Raw genomic sequence first — 19,598 nt, forward strand, 5'->3', positions numbered from 1 at the left:
CCCCCCGGTTCCCTGGGGACTTTTTCATCCTCCTATCAGACATGTTTGTGCACTATTTGTGTCTTTTGTGTGGTAGGGATGCGATGTAACTCTTAGCTTGATTGCTGAGGTTGTGCTAAATCTGCTGGAGAGACTTATTTTCCTAAAAAAAGAAAATGGTTTGGTTGCTGTCATGTGTGCTTAGCAAGGCCTGTGGCCGATACTAATCGAGAATGATGTATTCTCTCATTGTGAAAAAAACGGCGTTCCTCTGTTGAGTGTTTTTGCCATTTTTTGTAGGTGATGATGGGTTGTGTGTGTCATGTGACCTACAACTGGGTTGGACTGGCCACAGAAGCACATGTGTATGTTGGACCGGGGCTCTTAGAGCCCTCTCTATTCTGTGTTTTTCCTTAGTAAAAATCAGATAGCAGGTTAGCTCATGCGCTGTGTGGAGCTGTAAAACGCTTCATAGAGTTGACTATGACTGTGTCATATTCTCTTTTTGTCATTACATCGTATCATGGGTGTGGGGTCGTAAAGGGGTGAACTGGTAACCTTTCCTCTCCCCATTGTTTCTGTCGGTCAGGGGTACACCCCCTGTCCTTCAAGGTTCCCGTCACGTGGCGGTTCGGCACGTTACGGGGGGGGGGGGGGGGGGGGGAGGGAGTTCCTGGTCCCACGGCCTGGTATATTGGGCGTGTGCACCGCAGGAATTCCCCCGCCATAGAGTACGTCACCGTGCGCGTCTCTGTTGGTAGGACTTCCGTGTGCTGTTCAGGTCCATGTGATGGATCTGTTTTCAGGGGGGGTGGTCAGGGCTCCTCCTCACCAAGCGCCTATTCAGGCCTTCTGTGAGTTCGGACTCCTTCTTCCATGTGAGGAAGCCTCCATCAGAGTACAGAGCCTTCCTCCTCAGATTGTCAAAGTGAGTGGACCCTCTAGAAGGGTCCTTTTCTATTGTGTGTGTATTCGATTCAATTCGTTTATTGAGTGTGTATGGGTTCAGTGCCTCTTCCCCGGAGAGCCCTAAAACCAGTTTTTTACATGGCTCAAGGTGCAATATATTCTTTTCAATCTGTACAGCTCGCGTGGGAAGTCTCTCTGGGGATCCCCGTCTCCTTCCTATGGGAGGGTGGTGGGATGTAAAAATGTGAACATTTTTTACCCCGACTGTGTAGACTGGGATACATACTGTTGATGCTTCCTTCTTTTCTATTCCAGAAGTGTTGGAGTTAGGGAGTGTCACACCCCTCTTGTCGTTCCCCTGGGCGCCTTGGGGATTCAATGACAGGTCTAAATAGCCTGTTCATTGATGGGGGTGTGTCCCGACGCACGTATAGTGCTAGCTCGCTGTAAACAGGCGATTGACTGGCACGCCTTGGTTGCTTGTGGTTGAAACAGCGTTTTTATAAAGCAACTGAGATGGGGGTTTTTCCTCTTCCGACGACCACATCCCATGACCTGGGTGGGTTGTCGACGGATTCTCGTTCATGTCTGGGGGATGATGACGGAATGGATCTGAACATATGTGGAGGGGTCTCACGCCCTTGGGGTGGGCCACCAGGCGCGGTTCGCCCGAACGTCTGGGTGGCGCCTTCTTTTCATGTTAAGATCGACACGCATATCTGCCCTTCTCCTGGAGTAGGCATGTCGGCGTGGTTAGGGCACGGGACTGGTTCTGGTCACGCTGGTCCAGGTCAGTTGAACCCGTTGTCCGCCGGGGATGCAGATCTGCTGTTCTGGTACCCTGAGGGACTTGGGCTTTTTTCAGGGGGAAAAATGCCAGGTCGGTCTGGGTGTCACAGGGTTAAGCGCTATGGAGACCCTGGTTGGGTATGTTTTTACTCAGCACTGTCGTAATGGCTTACAGCCATGCCATTCTGTACACGCTCGATCTCGTCGGATCTCGGCCGCTACACAGGTTGGTCCTGGTTAGTACTTGGTTGGGAGACCGCCTGGGAATACCAAGTACGGTGTGCTTAGGGGCTGGTTCTCTATTATTTTTCGCTCCTCTCTCACGCATGGCGAAGAGGGGCCTGTGGGGGTGGTTTTTTGACCTCCTCTGCTGACCCTGTGCTTCCCGTACCGCCAGGCCCGGTCCGAAGTGATGTTTGCGACCCGTAGGCCTGGGTTAACCCTTTTTTGAAAACTGAAACACTTGTACTGCGGTATAGCCGGTGTATACCCGCAGGTGTGTTTTGGAGTTTTTTCTTGAGGGGCTATAGGAACAACCACCGCATTGGGTAACACCGAGGTGGTTGATTCCCTGGTGTGTTGGAGCAGTGTCAACTCCCGGGTTCACCGGTTGAGGGTGCCCCTGCACGTTCATGACGTCTGCCAATCGTGTCAGCCTTCTCTGCCTCGACCCCTCTGGGTGGGTTTTTTTTAATGGAGGCTTGGTCATGCAACAACGCCAGCATACGCCCCTTCCGCCGGGGCAGCTGTGTTCAGCTGTCCCCTCTGGCGCCTGTCTCGTCCGCAGTCTCCAGGCTAGGGTTAACAGCCTGTTGCCTGGTTTTTCCCCGGTGCGCTGCCTGCTTCCGTTGGTTAACCTTTTTTGTGTGCTTACGGCCATGCTGACTGCCTGTTCTGCAGGGTCAGTGTGCCAGGCGGTGTACTATTGGGGGGACGGGGCCCGCTCGGCTTACGGCCATACCGACCTGAACACGCCCGATCTCGTCCGATCTCGGTAGCTAAGCAGGTTCTGGCCTGGTTAGTACTTGGTTGGGATACCGCCTGGGATTACCAGGTGCAGTAACTGGGGGGCCTTTGTCCGAATACGCTGGCGATGTGGGGGGCGGGGCACTACGTGCCCACCTGGTGGGGTCTTGATGCTGGCATCATGGACTTCTCCGGGCCCCCATTCCAGGGAGTCCAGTCCTTTTGGTGGGTCTGGGTCTTCCTTCGCGCTCCGCTGCTACGGCCTTGCCACGGGGTTGGGTTTGCCCTTGACCCCGTGATTCTGGGGGCGGTAACGAGGTTGTTCCTCCGTTCGTTCCCGGGTGGCATGCGGGTTGTGCGTGTGTGTAGTCGTGGGGTCAAGCCACGGTCTGCTCACCCTGTGCGTTGAGTTGCTTGAGTGCCTCTTCGCACGGTCGGGTCCGTCACCTTCCCGTGAAGCCCCTAATAGGGGGGATACCCTCCATTAGGGGGGGTCGGGGGGGCTCGGCCCTCCCTGTTCTGATGGTTTTGGGGGGCTGTCAGCGGGGTGTATTTGTCAGCCAGCGGCTCCGCTTGGCCTCCCATTGTGCAGTGTGATGCCAAGCAGAGCCTCTAACGGCACAGAACGCTAGGTTATGACTATAACCAAGTTCTGTTAGTTAGAGGTGACGCTTGGCATCAGACGGCCGCTGCAGCCCTTGACCTCACCTTGTGGTGAAAGCTTGGGAAGGAGGAGAGCAGGTGACCACACACCTGCTTATGAAGGTAAGCTGATGAGGGGTGTGGTCAGACTAATACTGGTATTAGAGGTACATTTGTGGAATTTATTCAGTACGCGTGCACGTACGCGAGATAGTGCAGTGTGATGCCAAGCGTCACCTCTAACTAACAGAACTTGGTTATAGTCATAACCTAGCGTTAGTTCTGCCCCTCTTGACTGTGACAAAAAGGTTTTGAACAAACTTAATGTCATAGCTTGTATTTGATGATATTCTTCTTTGTTATTTACTTGAATGGTTTGATCATTGATTGATGGAGTAATATGGGGTTCTGATAAACTAAAATTATTTGTTAAAATAACATAAGCTAACATATATTTTTACATCTATGCAAATGCATATGCAATATGTATAACTTGAATAAGTAATAAATACAGAAACAACATGTTTAACAATATGTAAATGAGTAGCTACATTTATTTTACATTACATTAACATTTATACGGTCTTTGGCCCTTTGAGGGCAACCATAATGCTGATGTGGCCCTCTGTGAAAATGAGTTTGACACCCCTGCTGTAGTGTATAGCATATAGCAAATGGTTTTACTTTTATAAGTGTTACCCCATGGTATACTAGTGAGCAATATAGAATGTACAGTGATTTATCTCCGCAGATGAATGTAACCTTCTGAGTCTTGGCAAATAACACCTCCATGCAGTCTTTGAATGCTTCAATGCTGGAATCTGGAGCTCTACACAACTGACAATCACGTTTCTCAGATCTCTACTGAGATACAATCCATCAAGTTGTCAATGGTAGTTGACATGCATTCTACAACCTTATATTTGAGGCTATTTTTTATATATAGGGCTACACCCCCACCTCTTTTCCCAATCCTGTTAATATAATTGAGTTCATATCCATTCAACTCAATGTCAACTATTTTCTCAGAGCTAAACCAAGTTTCGGATATTGCTATGATATTGAAAGGTTTATGGAATTGCTCCAAATATTCTTTAATGTTTTGATGGTTAGCATATAAGCTTCTGCTGTTGAAGTTTTAAACAATATAAAACTCAAAAGTATTATTATAATTCTTCTTATAATATTGAAACATAGCAGCAAATAACTCAGTAGTGCAATAATGATGGCATCCTCTCATGTTATTTAGACTTCATATCAATAGGGTTTAGCTTTGTCAACACAGGGAAGTTCTACAAACAGGCCAGAGGATGTACATACTGTATGAGTAAAATATATACTTTATAGATTTCTCTTTTCTTTTTTGCTCACATAATATCTTAATATAAAACTCGAGCTCTGCCCCTCTGTGTTCACATAACTTTCCCAAAACTGACTTGTAATCTAAGTTGCCTAAACCAGTTTGTCAATTTTAAAAGCTCAGAGGACGGAACAGGTTTATTTGTTTATTGATAAGGAGATAGGGAAAGATAGAAAAGGATGGATGGAGCAGGCGGTCAGGTGGCGTAGCAGAGATTATAGGCCCCGTGTAGTATCTTTAATTGTACAATTTTGATATCCAACACATTTTGATATTTTACCATTCCTAAGTGCTGCTTCCCATTGTGTTTCAGACATGGGTATACCCCATGTCTCGCTCTCATTGTATTTAATAAATACATGTATATTATATTTGGTATTTGTAACTTGGCTAATATTGAAACTGTTGGTTAGCTAGATTAAACAGTACTATTATTTTGTTTCTCTGTCTTGCGATGGCTGTTACCTTGGCAACAATCCATATTTCACCGGCCAATACATATTTCATGGCGATCCATATTTATTATGAAACTGGCACCAGGGCGCCATATGACCGATGACATGTACTGTGTGGTTTGTTTGGTAATTTAGATCCCCCAGTATTTGGTGGCTTAGCCAACTGCTGCTCTCTGGGGTCAAACATAAGAAACATTTAATTGAGAATAGAATAAACACAAGAGCAATAAAATAAAATAAAATAAGAATGTGCGGGTGACTTCAAAGATTTGTGAAACCCCATCTACAGTGTGACATCACAATCCCCCAATTAATTTATTAATAATAATGGTAGTTTTCTCAGAAAAGTTGTTCATCACTGGGTAGCTCATGACAGTCTTGTTTCTCATACATGGACCTGCTTTTAGCAACCTAATCTCGTTCCCAGTTTTATCTCATCCGTTTCCCCAGGATGGCGGCGGTCTCGTGACCAAATTCAGCCATTGGGTGGGTGGCGCTAAGATGGCGGCGGTCTCGTGACCAAATTCAGCCATTGGGTGGGTGGCGCTAAGATGGCGGCGGTCTCGTGACCAAATTCAGCCATTGGGTGGGTGGTGTAGCATTTCCCAGCGGGACTTTACTTCAGACAAAATGAACTCCTTGAGACTGATGGCCATGGTGCGGTATGCCAACCATTTATTGACACAAGTTCACCATTAGACACCGTAAGAGCTGAAAGTGGAAACAGACATACAGTCATTAGTTTATCCAGACCACGTTTCCTCGGAAAAGGTGTAGCACTGGCTAGCATCTTAGCTAGTTCAGCTCAATACATAAAATATGAAGATTGCCAATATAACACAAATAACACAATCCATAAATAAACACATACCTCTTCGCCTTCCAGCTATGTGCTAAACAAGGTAAAAAGGGGGGTTTCCTTCACGAACAGTTATATAAATGAGAGATATCCGTTATTTTCGTTAGTACTCTCTCTCGTCAACCATTTCTCTGAACCCGCAACGTTAACCGGATATCGTTGTTACGCAAGAGTAGTCACAGCGTGAGGGGAACCACCAGTATTTTCAAAATAAAAGACAGCAAAAAACCATTCCACGTAAAATCAAGTCTAACGTTATAAACAGAGGAATTTGATTCTTTACACTCCCATCAAATCATTGGTGTTTCAAATATTGTAGGAAAGCAAACACAATGATTTCTCAATAAACCATAAGCAATAACCAAAAATTATGGTATTAAAGTTGTCAAACACTTCAAACAAAATCAAATCAAATACATCTTTAAGAGATGCAAGGGTGCCTTACTTAGTAAACATCTAGTCACTTATCTAGCAATAAGACCCGTTTCTGAACTGCTTAGTGAGACGTTCACCTTTCTTTCCCAGTTTTCTGTCACCTAGACATATTTGTCACTCTCCTAACCAGACCATCTCTATCCACTATAGTTTTAGAAACTCTACCTAATCTCGATTCATTTCTCAGCAGATCATCATCTTTCATCATCACTATATCACCCATCTGGAGGTTTCTCTTTGGTGTGTGCCAGCGTTGCCTGCAGGCGATAGTAAGTAAATGGGGGAGATAGATCCACACGCTCTGGAGGGAGATCGGCCATTCTTTGTTCTTCTGTGTCTCTCCTGAGCCTTCTGCAGGTCACACATTGACGGAGATGAGATGCCACGACCCAACCAAACCCTAAGATCCAGTAGCCCTTTGATCTGATCTTGTTTGTGGTCATTCCTTTACCGTGATGTTTAGCCTTTTCATGGCAGTGTGTGATGATCATCTTCGTGATGTGATGTTCCTTCGGAATGATCGCAGGGTGTTTGACTGCATGGGGGAGATTGGAGTCACAGAGCCTTTCTCCCACCTTGATCACACCATCCTTGTCTTGAAAGGGGTTAAGGCAATGCAACTTGTTATTGAGTGGCAGCCGAGAGCCTTTCTTCAGTAACTTCAGTTCCTCTGGATATGTTTGTCTCTGTAGGTCTTTGATTATGAGGCACTCCACGTCCTCTCGTTCCATTACTGTGGAGAGACCATTTGACTTATCTTTGTTGATGCCGTTCTTTAGTTTGTCTAGGAACAGGATGTCATCCTGGGAGACTGTTTTTCCATCCTTCTTGGCATCCTTAAAGTCGGACTCCAGAACGCGAATGGCATCTGCAGGGGTGACTGGTGGGAGCTCTTTGACCGCAATCCGGAAGCATTCTCTCGCCTGGCTTGGAGTGTCAAGGCGCGGTGAAGAGCACCCCACAATGCTCCATCCTAAATCGGTTCGAACTGCATAAGGTTCATCATTTCCTCCTGATATTACTTGTCTTGGTGCCATGGCCCTTGAACAGTCATATCCTATCAAAAGACCAACCTCACAATCCTGTAGCGGTGGAATCTCGTCTACGACTGTGGAGAGATGATTCCATTTCTTGGCCGTTTCCTTTGTTGGAATGTGGGTGCGGTTCACCGGTATGCAATCCTTGGTATAGGCAGGAGGAAGATCGATGTGCAGGGAGGAGCTGTAACCTCGTACACGAAGCCCTGAGACTCTTTGGCTTTTGACTATTGTGTCTCGTCCTATCATTGTAGTTAACTTCAGTTTAACTGGACAGGAGTCTGCCTTTAGAGTGTTACTGACTTCCTGGTCGACGAAAGTGGTGTCACTTTGTGTGTCCAGCAGGGCGTAGACCAGTTTTTCCATTCCTGATGTGTTCCTTGAGGACACCCACACAGGCACAATCATCGACGTGTTGGTGGCTTGTCCTGCTCCAGCAGTAGTGACTGCCAGTGATGTTGCGGCAGCCTCTGTTTGAACAGCTTTGCTTTGGGAAATGTTTTCCCGTGGTGCAGGCCTTTCCTTTCTCACATAGCTGTCATCATGAAGACAAGTGGGATGTTTACCTTCGCAGGTGTCGCAGGAATGTCGATGACGGCAGTCCTTGGCACTATGACTGAATTTCGTGCAGCCATAGCAGAGCTTATTTTCCTTCACAAATTCCCGTCGCTCCGCCAGAGTCTTTGCAATGAACTTGGGACATCCATGTAGACTGTGTTGATTGTCCTGACAGAACACACAAGGGGGCTTTACGTTTCCCTTGGCTGGTCTTTGCCTGTCACTGTCTGCCTCAGTTTTGAGTACTGAGAACACACGCTTTGTTCCTGTTGGGGTCCCTGTTGTTTCGTTTTTCTGTGCTGGACTCAAGGGTGTGGAAAGCATGGAATGAGGTGATCGGATTGCAAGCGATTTCTGCCTCCATCGCCACGAATGTGACGAAGTCCTTGAAGCTGGGGAACTATTGAGTCCTGTTCAAGGCTTCGGTAGTCTTTCTGTTCCAGCATGACATTGCCCAGTCTGGCATCTTTTGGATTAGCCTTCTATTCTCTTCACAGTCATTCGATATTTCGAGACTCTTCACATGCCTCATTGCGTCTTGACAGGCGTTTAAGAAGTCTGAAAAGTTTTTTAGTCCCTCTGCATCCTTTGGTTGTATTCTTGGCCAATCTGCGAGCCTGTCTCTAAAGGCTCTCTGTACAATGAAGGCCTGGCCATATCTGTGGTTTAGTTAGTCCCACACGTCCTTGTAGGCTTCGCTGTCATTTCTATAGAAGGTTCCTTCCAGGGTTTTACGAGCAGGGCCCCCTACATACTTCCTCAAATAATAAAGTTTATCAGCAGATGAGATGGCTCTTGTGTCAATGAGTGACATAAATGAGGCTTTCCACTCAAGGAACTGGATAGGATCGCCATTAAATACAAATGGCTCAGGAACTGGAAGTCTATTTAGAGCTATGCTATCTTAGAAGGCCTTGGCTAGGGATGATACATTTACATCAGTCGACAAGGTTGTGACGTTGGGGGGTTGTCTGCTTGCCGCCGAGGAGGCATAGTGAATTCCTTCGGGACTATTTGAGTGGACGCTGCCTTTCTGTGTGTAAACTTGCAGCCTGGCCGGGCTGTCTTCACATCCTTCTCTACCTGTAGGCATACAAGCTTGCGCTTCTCAACTGCAAGCTGCTTTCTTTGTTGCCCCTCTAAATCTTCTATTTTCTCTGTTTGCTTCCTTTCTTCCAGCAACCCTTCATACTCAACCTCCTTAGCGGCAAGATCTGCCGCAGCGTCCACCAGTTTGACTGTCAAAGTGGCGCTTTCATGAGTGATGAATGATTTGTGACTCACTCTCGAGACAGTGGATCCATAGATGGACCGAGCATAGCTGCCTTTAAGCAGTTCTTTGAGACGACATTGTACTTGTTCTCCATCGAATTCTTCTTCAATGTCAAAAATCCTCTCATAGACGATTTTCTTAATCTCGGTTGTAACTGTATGTATCGATGCGGCTTCTCAGTTCAACTGATGGTGTGTTGTGACCTCGTATTTCAAGGTAGGCGCTCAACACAGCCTCTTTCTCTTTCTCCAGAGCTTCGGCCATTAATGCCAATTCCCTTTCATTAAGGTCCGACTTGAGCTGCTTTCTTGACTCACGGACTCCAATTTTCCACCTTTCATACGCTGAGGCGAGTTTTCTTTCCTTCCTCTGTGCCTCTTCTTGTTTCTTTTCAAGCATTTTAGGGGTTGGATACCTTATTCGGCCTGAGCGTCGGAGGTGCTCCTCGCCGTCCTCCTGACTTTGACCTTTGAGGCTATTTAGGATTTCTTTTTTGTTTATAATTTCCTTCGCTATACTTTCCATCTCAGTAGTCTCTATAGCGTTTGTTCGAGAGCCACTTCAAGCTTACTAATTTTAAGCTATAGGCTATCTATTTGATTTTCCAGCTCTAATTGTGGAGAAAGGTGCTCAGTCTCTACTTGCTCCATTTTTAAATATGCTAAATTAAATCTGATCTGAATAATAAACCGTTGTTTTTACTATTACTATATAAGATCAGATAATCCTTACTATTATTTACTGCACAAAGAATCCTAATTATTTATACTACTCAGAGAGAACCAAAACCTAACACATGTGCTGAATAATGAATTGTTACGATTTTGGTTCCTGACTACGGTCGGGAACCACCCACCTTCTCTGTCATCTGTCACCTGACTGCTGTCACTTGTTTTTCCCTGTCATTTAGTGCTGTCACTTAGGGGTTGGCTTCTGATTGGCTGTCACGGGGTGTGTGTTGGTATTTGGTGGCTATTTAACAATCCTTTCCTCTGCTTGTCATTCGTCAGGTCTTCACTATAGGCGTTCAGAGATAACGCGGCCGGTTCCAGTTCTGGACCACCACTAAGCTCCATTATCTATTCTCTCGTTCCTTTGCCTTTGGCATAGTATCCTAGTATTACTCTTTGTGTTCTTTACTATTAAAGTCGAACCTGTTCAAGAGTATACCTTCTCCGTCTCTGTGATTGCCTACAACAATTGGAACTCACCTACCTCCATCCTGACAGAAGACCTGACCATCAGAGTTCCATGGAGGCAATCATGGAGATGTTCCGGGCACAGAAGAGTGCACAGGAGCGCATGGAGGAACACCAACATCTGGTCAGCGCCGAGTTGGTTCGGCTGGGCGGGATCGTCAGCTCATCGCAGGAGACGGCGCAGTCGGCGCTACTCACAGCCCAGCAGGCACAAGTCGAGGTGGCTGGGGTAAGGACGACGGTGGGAGAGACGGCGGCAGGAGAGGCGGCGTTCAACACCACGTTCAACACCGAGGAGAGTCGGGGAGCTCTTGGGCACCAGGATCGGACCCACGAGCCACGGCTACCCGCACCAGGCCGCTACGCGGGAGCAACAAAGGGATGCAGGGAGTTCATCACCCAGTGCTCACTCATGTTCCAGCTGCAGCCACGCTCATTTCCCTCTTCCAGGGCATATATTATCACCCTCCTCACCGGTCAAGCACTCTCCTGGGCTACGGCCGAATTGGAGAGCGGTTCGTCTATCTGCGACTGTGTGGACGACTTCACCGGGGAGTTGAGAAGGGTATTCGACACTTCCCGAGTACTCTCGATCTTCGAGGCCGGTGGGCGGCTTCTCGCCTGCCGGCAGGGCCTCCGCACGCCATCGAATTTCGGATCGTAGCTCGGGAGGCAGCTTGGCCGGAAATTCCTTGTGTGGTCCTGTTCCTCAAGGGACTCTCCGCACGGATGAGGGACGAGTTCGCCATGCGTGAGATCCCTGAGCAGCTGGAAACGCTCATCAACACCGCCATATGGATGGACAACCGACATCGGGAGAGAGAGAGGGAGCGTGAAGATACTACCCAGGTAAGTGTCCCTTCTCCTCCCGTTGTTGATACTTTCCCGCATTACACGAGTGGGCCACTGGGTGATGAATCCATGCAGCTTGGGGCGCTGTCGCTCTCAGACGCCGAGCGGCGGCGCTTCATCGAGGAGCGACGCTGCTTCCGGTGCGGCCGCACCGGTCATCATTTCGGCAGCTGTCGGGAACAGGCTGGCTCAACTCGGCGCCAGTCGGGAAGAAGAGGTGCTCTGCCGGGCCTCGAGCACTACCATCAGACACACGTACATTTCTGGAGGTGGCGGTTAACTATGAGGGTAATGTTAGGGGAACAAAGGCTCTCATTGACTCAGGGGCGGCGGGCAATTTCATTCACTTGGGGTTGGTGAGAGAATGGGGAATCCCGGTAGAAGAGTTGGGGGTTCCTATTCCGGTCGTGAAGTCGGTCGTCGGCGAGAGTTTGTCCACTCCCTTGTCTCCCTCCCCCTCTTCTCTTTTTTCTCCTTCTTCTCTCTCCAGGATGGTGGGGAGCGTCGCAGATTCTGTTCCACCCTCTAATCCCGATTTGATAGGGGTTCCTGAGATCTATTGGGACCTGGCGGACGTTTTTAGCAAGACGCGTGCTAAAGCACTACCGCCTCATAGATCATACGACTGTCCCATTAATCTCCTACCCGGTACCTCCCAGCCTCGCGGGCGAATGTTCTCTCTCTCACGCCCCGAGACCTTGGCCATGAACACCTACATTGAGGAGGCATTGCTTGCGGGGCACATACGTCCTTCCACATCCCCGGCCAGCGCTGGTTTCTTCTTTGTTGATAAAAAAAGATGGGGATCAGCGTCCGTGCATTGATTATAGGGGATTGAATGACGTTTCCATCAAGAACCGATATCCTTTACCTCTCATGGACACGGCCTTTGAGTGCTTACAGGGGGCGCAGGTCTTTTCTAAATTTGAATTACATAATGCATACAATCTGGTCAGGATTAGAGAAGGAGACGAGTGGAAGACTGCATTTAATACGCCTAATGGTCACTATGAGTATTTGGTCATGCCCTTTGGTTTGGCTAATGCTCCGGCAGTCTTCCAAGCCCTGGTTAACGACGTGCTGCGAGACTTGATTGGGGTGTCGGTGTTTGTTTACCTAGATGATATCCTAATTTTTTCTCGCGATATGGTGCAACACCAACTGCATGTTCGGGAGGTGCTAGACCGTCTCCTCAAGCATCAACTATTCGTTAAGGCCGAGAAGTGTGTGTTTCACACTGATACCGTTTCCTTCCTGGGATTTGTGTTGACAAAGGGTGATCTACGCATGGATTCGGCCAAGGTGAGTGCAGTCTTGGACTGGCCACGGCCTTCGTCGCTCAAGGGGTTACAACGGTTTTTGGGCTTTGCAAATTTTTACAGGCGCTTTATTCGTAACTTTAGCGCCTTAGCCAATCCGTTAACAGCTCTCACTAAGGCCTCTCTCCCTGGCTTTGAATGGTCGCCGAGGGCAGAGTCGGCCTTCTGCGATCTCAAACGTCGGTTTACATCCTCTCCTGTATTGATCCGCCACGATGCGGAGGTTCCGTTCATTGTGGAGGTGGATGCCTCTGACATCGCGGTGGGGGGGTGCTCTCTCAGAGGTGCTTAAAGGATGGGAAAGTGCACCCGTGTGCTTTTTTTTCTCGCCGTCTGTCACCAGCCGAGCGCAACTACGACGTGGGTAATTGGGAGTTGTTGGCTATCAAATTGGCACTGGAGGAATGGAGACATTGGTTGGAGGGTGCGGCACATCCTTTCATTGTTTGGACCGATCATAAGAACTTGGCTTACATCCAAGGGGCTAAACGCCTTAACGCTCGCCAGGCCAGGTGGGCGTTATTCTTCACACGATTTCGATTTACCATCTCCTATAGGCCCGGGTCCAAGAATATCAAACCCGACGCGTTATCGCGCCAGTTTGATCTTCCTGGTCGGGAGGAGCAGCCCCATCCCATTATTCCACCGGCCTTGATTTTGGCACCCGTGTCTTGGGGCATAGATAAGGTGGTAAGGTCGGCGCTGACGCGGGAGCCCGTTCCTGGCGGGGGCTCCATCGGCCCGAGAGACTGCTGATCTGGTGATACAGCATGTCTTTCGGGTCCACGGGCTTCCGGTGGATATCGTGTCGGACCGGGGTCCTCAGCCCGGCAACGTGGAGTAGGAGGTTGGCATGGGCTGAGTACGCGCATAATACCCTCCTCTCCTCTTCTGCCGGTATGTCTCCCTTTCAGTATCAGTATGGTTTTCAACCTCCTCTGTTTCCCGAGCAGGAGCAGGAGGCGGAGTTTCAGTTCAGGTTTCAGTTCTTGGTGGATTGGGAGGGGTACGGGATAGAAGAGCGTTCTTGGGTGCCTCAAAGGGATATTTTAGATCCCAGCCTGATCGTTGATTTCCGGCGGCTGAATCCCGAGGCCCCCAGGTGAATGTCTGGTGCCGTTCGTCGGGGGAGGGTACTGTTACGATTCTGGTTCCTGACTACGGTCGGGAACCACCCACCTTCTCTGTCATCTGTCACCTGACTGCTGTCACTTGTTTTTCCCTGTCATTTAGTGCTGTCACTTAGGGGTTGGCTTCTGATTGGCTGTCACGGGGGTGTGTGTGGAATGTTGGTATTTGGTGGCTATTTATAATAATAATAATAATAACTTTATTTGTATAGCACTTTTCATACAGAGGTTGCAGTTCAAAGTGCTTCACAACAGTAAAAAATACAGGCATAAGCGAGCATAAAAAGATAGACAGGTAGAATCACAGTGTTTCACATTAGGATCTAGCATCCCAATAGGCTCTCCGCTTACAGTTTTCAGTAACACAAATAGTAAAAATAGTTTAAAATGATTCAGTTTAAAAATAGTAAAAAAAAATTATAAAATAGAACGGACATAAAAAATACAGGCATGAGCGAGCATAGCAAGATATGGCAAATCATAGTGTTTCACATTAGGATCTAGCATCCTAATAGGCTCTCTATTCAGTAATACTCCTGTAATTCCCAACATACTTCTGTAACTTTAGTGATACTAGATCACAGGGACTCGAACCCACACTGTAACTTTAGTGATACTAGATCACAGGGACTCGAACCCACACTGTAACTTTAGTGATACTAGATCACAGGGACTCGAACCCACACTGTAACTTTAGTGATACTAGATCACAGGGACTCGAACCCACACTGTAACTTTAGTGATACTAGATCACAGGGACTCGAACCCACACTGTAACTTTAGTGATACTAGATCACAGGGACTCAAACCCACACTGTAACTTTAGTGATATTAGATCACAGGGACTCGAACCCATACTAAATAGTGGGACTTGCATGAACAAATAATCACAGTGTTTCACATTTGGATCTAGCAAATAATAAAAATAGTTTAAAATGATTCAGTTTAAAAATAGTCATCAGTAAGAAGTAAAAGGTGCAATAACCGACGGACATAAAAAATACAGGCATGAGCGAGCATAGCAAGATATGGCAAATCACAGTGTTTCACATTAGGATCTAGCATCCTAATAGGCTCTCTATTCAGTAATACTCCTGTAATTCATGAACAAATAATCACAGTGTTTCACATTTGGATCTAGCAAATAATAAGAATAGTTTAAAATGATTCAGTTTAAAAATAGTCATCAGTAAGAAGTAAAAAGTGCAATAACCGACACATGAATTTGATAGGCAGTGTAAAAGAGTAGGCAGGGTAAGAATAAATACAAGTTGTGTCAGGATATCCCTGATGTTTCCTCTTGCCACTAGGTGGTAGCAGATATCTATCAGTGAAATGCCTGAGCAAAGAGATAGGTTTTAAGCTGTCTTTTAAAGATGTCTAGCGAGTTGGCTTCCCTGATGTTTTGGGGTAGTTTGTTCCATAGTTTTGGGGCATAGTTGATAAAGGCTGCATTACCGATCCTCTTTTGACTGCTTCTGGGAGCCTCTAGTAGTCCAGCAGCTGATGATCGCAGTGTTCTTGCTGGTGTGTAATTTATTAGAGTGTTGGCGATGTAGCTAGGTCCCTGTCCATTTAGAGCTTTGTATGTAAGGAGAAGGACCTTAAAGTCAATTCTAAATGTTACAGGAAGCCAGTGTAAAGCGGCTAAGACTGGACTAATGTGCTCTCTCCTTTTGGTTCTAGTTAGCAGTCGGGCTGCAGAGTTTTGGATTAGCTGAAGCCTCTCTGTGGTTTTCTTAGGGAGACCTGTGAAAAGTGCATTACAGTAGTCTAACCGGCTAGATATGAATGCATGAATTAGCTTCTCAGCATCGTTCTGATTAATAAATGGTCGTACTTTTGCTATATTTCTGAGATGGAAGAACGATGTTTTCGTCACTTTGCTAATATGAGAATTGAAGTTCAGTTCTGAATCTATGATAACCCCAAGACTAGTGACCTCAGATTTGATCCAAGGGGTTAGTCCCCCCAGGTTCTTTATTAATGTTTCTTTTTTAGTTTTGGAGCCGATAATTAGAATTTCAGTTTTGTTCTCGTTTAGTTTCAGGAAGTTCTTACTCATCCATTTATTTATTGCCAGTAAGCAGTCTGTAATGGAGCTAATCGCTGTATCATTTGGTTCAGCAGATATGTACAGTTGTGTATCATCCGCATAGCTATGGAAATCTACATTATGTTCTCTGATGATATCACCCAGCAGTAACATGTAAAGGGAGAAGAGTAAATGACCTAAGCAACTCCCTTGTGCAACTCCATAGTTGTTGTCGTATATATCAGACATGTGATCTCCTAGTTTAACATAGAATTTCCTCCCTCTGATGTATGTTTTAAACCAGCCCAGCACATGGTCTGAGAAACCGACATGGTTTTCAAGACGATCGATTAGAATATCGTGATCGATTGTATCAAATGCTGCACTGAGATCTAACAGGATAAGGATGGAGATCTTATTCTCGTCAGAGTTTAGTCTGAGGTCACTGATTATTTTGGTGAGGGCAGTTTCAGTCCTATGATATTTTCTGAATCCTGACTGAAATTCTTCTAAGATGTTGTTTTCTTCAAGAAAGGAATTTATTTGAACTGAAACTATCTTTTCAAGTACTTTACTAATGAATGGTAGGTTGGATATGTAAGGGATAATGTATAGCTACGAGGTCATTGTCGCAAAATAATTGACCGACACGTAGTTTAAAATACCGAGCCGCTTCGGCGAGGTGTTTTAAACGTCAGTGAAGGTCAATTATTTTGCGACAATGACCGAGTAAAGCTATACATTATCCCGCTTATTACATGGCTAACTTACTAACAATATACCTAATTCATTTGACAAATCGCAGTTGTTCTGTGGCTCTGTCAGCCCAAATAAAGTGATTATTATTATCGCGGGCAGCAGCCTCTGTTCTGGCTCCGCTGTGTTCTGGCTACGCTCGTCGCTCCGCCCCCTGTCATCGCCGGCAGCACTGAATTGCACTGAAACAGTGTGTGTCAGTGGGCTTGATTGCCAACAGCTGCGCACTGCGGTCATTATTGAAAAAACAGCGGTCATTATTGAAAAATAATGACCGCTGTCGGGGGGCTGTTGACCAATCACAAGCAAGCATTTCGGCGAATGTGAAAACGCCATGTAATAATGGACGATAATTTGCCATTTCATTACTATCCAAGTTAGGTTTTTTTAGTAATGGCTTTACAACTGCTGTTTTAAAGGCATCCGGGAAAATACCAGTCCTAAGGGAAGTGTTTATGATATCTAGCACAGGGCTTGAAACACTATTAAATACCCGTTTGAAGAAAGCTGTAGGTATAGGGTCAATGTCTGAGGTGGAGGAGTTACATTCTGAGACAGTTTTGCAGAGTACATCTAATGTGATGCATGTGAAACTTCTCATGGTTACATTGCACGGTTTGCCGCAATCAACTTTATTTCCATCATGAGTAATGCTGGCCCTGATCAAGGTTATTTTGTTGTTAAAGAATAGTGCAAGTTCTTCACACTTAACCGTTGATGACTGAGGAGGTGTAGGGGCAGTGTTGAGTAGTACATTAATAGTGGAAAAGAGGATTCTGGAGTTTCCAGCATTTTCTGTAATGATTTTAGAGAAGTAATCTTTCCTTGCTAAGCGGATGGTTTTATTATAAGCAGTTAAAGCATCTTTGTATATATCACAGCATATGGTGGTTTTTGTTTTTCTCCATTTTCGCTCCGCTGCACGACATTTCCTTTTTTCTTCGTTGACCGTATTATAGTTTAACCAGGGCGAGGCTCTAGTTTTCTTCTTTTTCGTTTTTAATGGGGCGACAGAATTTAATATAGATGACATTGCATCATTGAGATTTTCTACCATTTCATTTAGAGAGCTGTCATGATTGTGTGGTTCATGTAGTCTGATAAGATCAATGAACTTTGATTCAGCTTTGTCGTTTAGGAGCCTCTTTTTAACTATGATTTATTTTTTTGTTTTAGTAAGGGTTATTTGAGTATCAAAAAATATACAGTGATGGTCGGAGAGAGGTAATTCAGTTATTGAGATATTTGTTATGCTTAGCCCAGTTGTTGTTATAACTAAGTCTAGTGTATTCCCAAGCCGGTGAGTTGCATTTGTTATATGCTGTATTAGGTCAAAGCTATCCAGTAGATTTTTTTGTTCCATAGTTTTGGAGTCTGTTTTCTTATTAAAATGGATGTTCAGGTCTCCATTTAGGATCACCTTATCATATCCGGTAACCAGTGTTGTGCTAGTTACTGAAAAATAGTAACTCAGTTACTTTACTAGTTACTTCATTTCAAAGTAACTTCGTTACTGTACTAGTTACTTACACCCAAAAGTAATGAGTTACTGTGAAAAGTAACTATTTAGTTATTTAACAAAAAAATAAAAAATAAATTGCTCAAGTCCCATGCCCCATATACTCAAAATCGGTTGATCAACTTGACAGTTTCCATTCACATCACCGAACTCTGCTAAGCAATGTGGTCTAGAGCGTTTCATTATATATTCCCTCCCCGCTGTATGTATATTTCTCTCCCACCCACCCACCCCCTCCCTCCCCATCATATGTATATACTCTGTCAGGATCTAGGGGTAACAGTACTGTATATTTGAATACCGCTTATGTCACAAATGTATCAGTACTAAATACCTATATGTCCCTATGCCATAAATGTCATGTATGTTGTGTATGTCATAAATGTCTATATGAATTGAAAATGGGGGACCCTGATGGAAACAAGACAAACGTCTTTCTCAGGTCTGCATCCCCTTAACAATTGTATGTATTGAGCCGTACTGTATTGTACCCATTCTGCAATCTGTTAAATAAAGTTTTCATTCATTCATCCATTCATTAATTCATTCATAACCATCTTGCAGCGTTGTTTAAGATATCAATCAAAGCATTGCAACGTTAGAATAGTTAGGATATCAATTGTGCATGAAAGGACTATATTTATATTGTTTGATTAGTATTATGAGATTCCCTGGCAGATTTCGTACAGTCAAAATCCGTTGATCTTGAGTTTCAGTGAACACATTGCACTCACCGTCACCAGTCTGCGGTGGTCGAGATGTAACGTTAGTCCAGTTGACTCCAGCAGCCCTTCAAACATGTTCTTTATCTCGTTTCCATGTTGTATATTAATTATCTCTCCAAGTAGTTGCTAAATGGTTTGTTAGTTCGTTATTATTACTGCGTTCTTATTATGTAGATTCATAGCGAGCGTCCTCTTGTTGTTTACTGTAGAGAGCGTCTATTTCTTTCAGAACGTCAGTGGCCAATCAGAAGTGCGAAAACCAGAATGAGGCTACGGAAAGAAATAATAATAATAATAATAATACTTCGTCTTATAGCGCCTTTCAGTCTACAGTAAACAAAACAAACGCAGGCGAAATAAGGACGCTCGCTATGAATCTACATAAAAAGAACGCAGTAACGAACTAACAAACCATTCAGTAACGTAAGTAGCGTTACTGAATTTCAAAAGTAATGCGTTAGAGTACTAGTTGCGGCAAAAAGTTACTTCGTTTCTGTAACGCGTTACTTTGTAACGCGTTAGTCCCAACACTGCCGGTAACACATAGTGAGATCAGTTCAGAGAGCTCCTGTATAAATATTGGTGAGTGTCTAGGCGGGCGGTATATTGTGACAATAATAGTTGATTCTGTTTTTAGTTCAATGGCAAGATATTCCATTGACATGAACTCGCCTAGTTCTGTGATTCTAAACAAGAGTTTTGAGAAGAAGATTGCTGCAACTCCTCCGCCCCTTTTATTTTTTCTGGGTATTTGAAAAAAGTTATAGTCTGGTGGACAAGCTTCTATCATTATTGATGTAG

This window comes from Notolepis coatsorum, assembly GCF_963971535.1.
Source record: "Notolepis coatsorum genome assembly, chromosome: 19".
Taxonomy (NCBI): Eukaryota; Metazoa; Chordata; class Actinopteri; order Aulopiformes; family Paralepididae; genus Notolepis; species Notolepis coatsorum.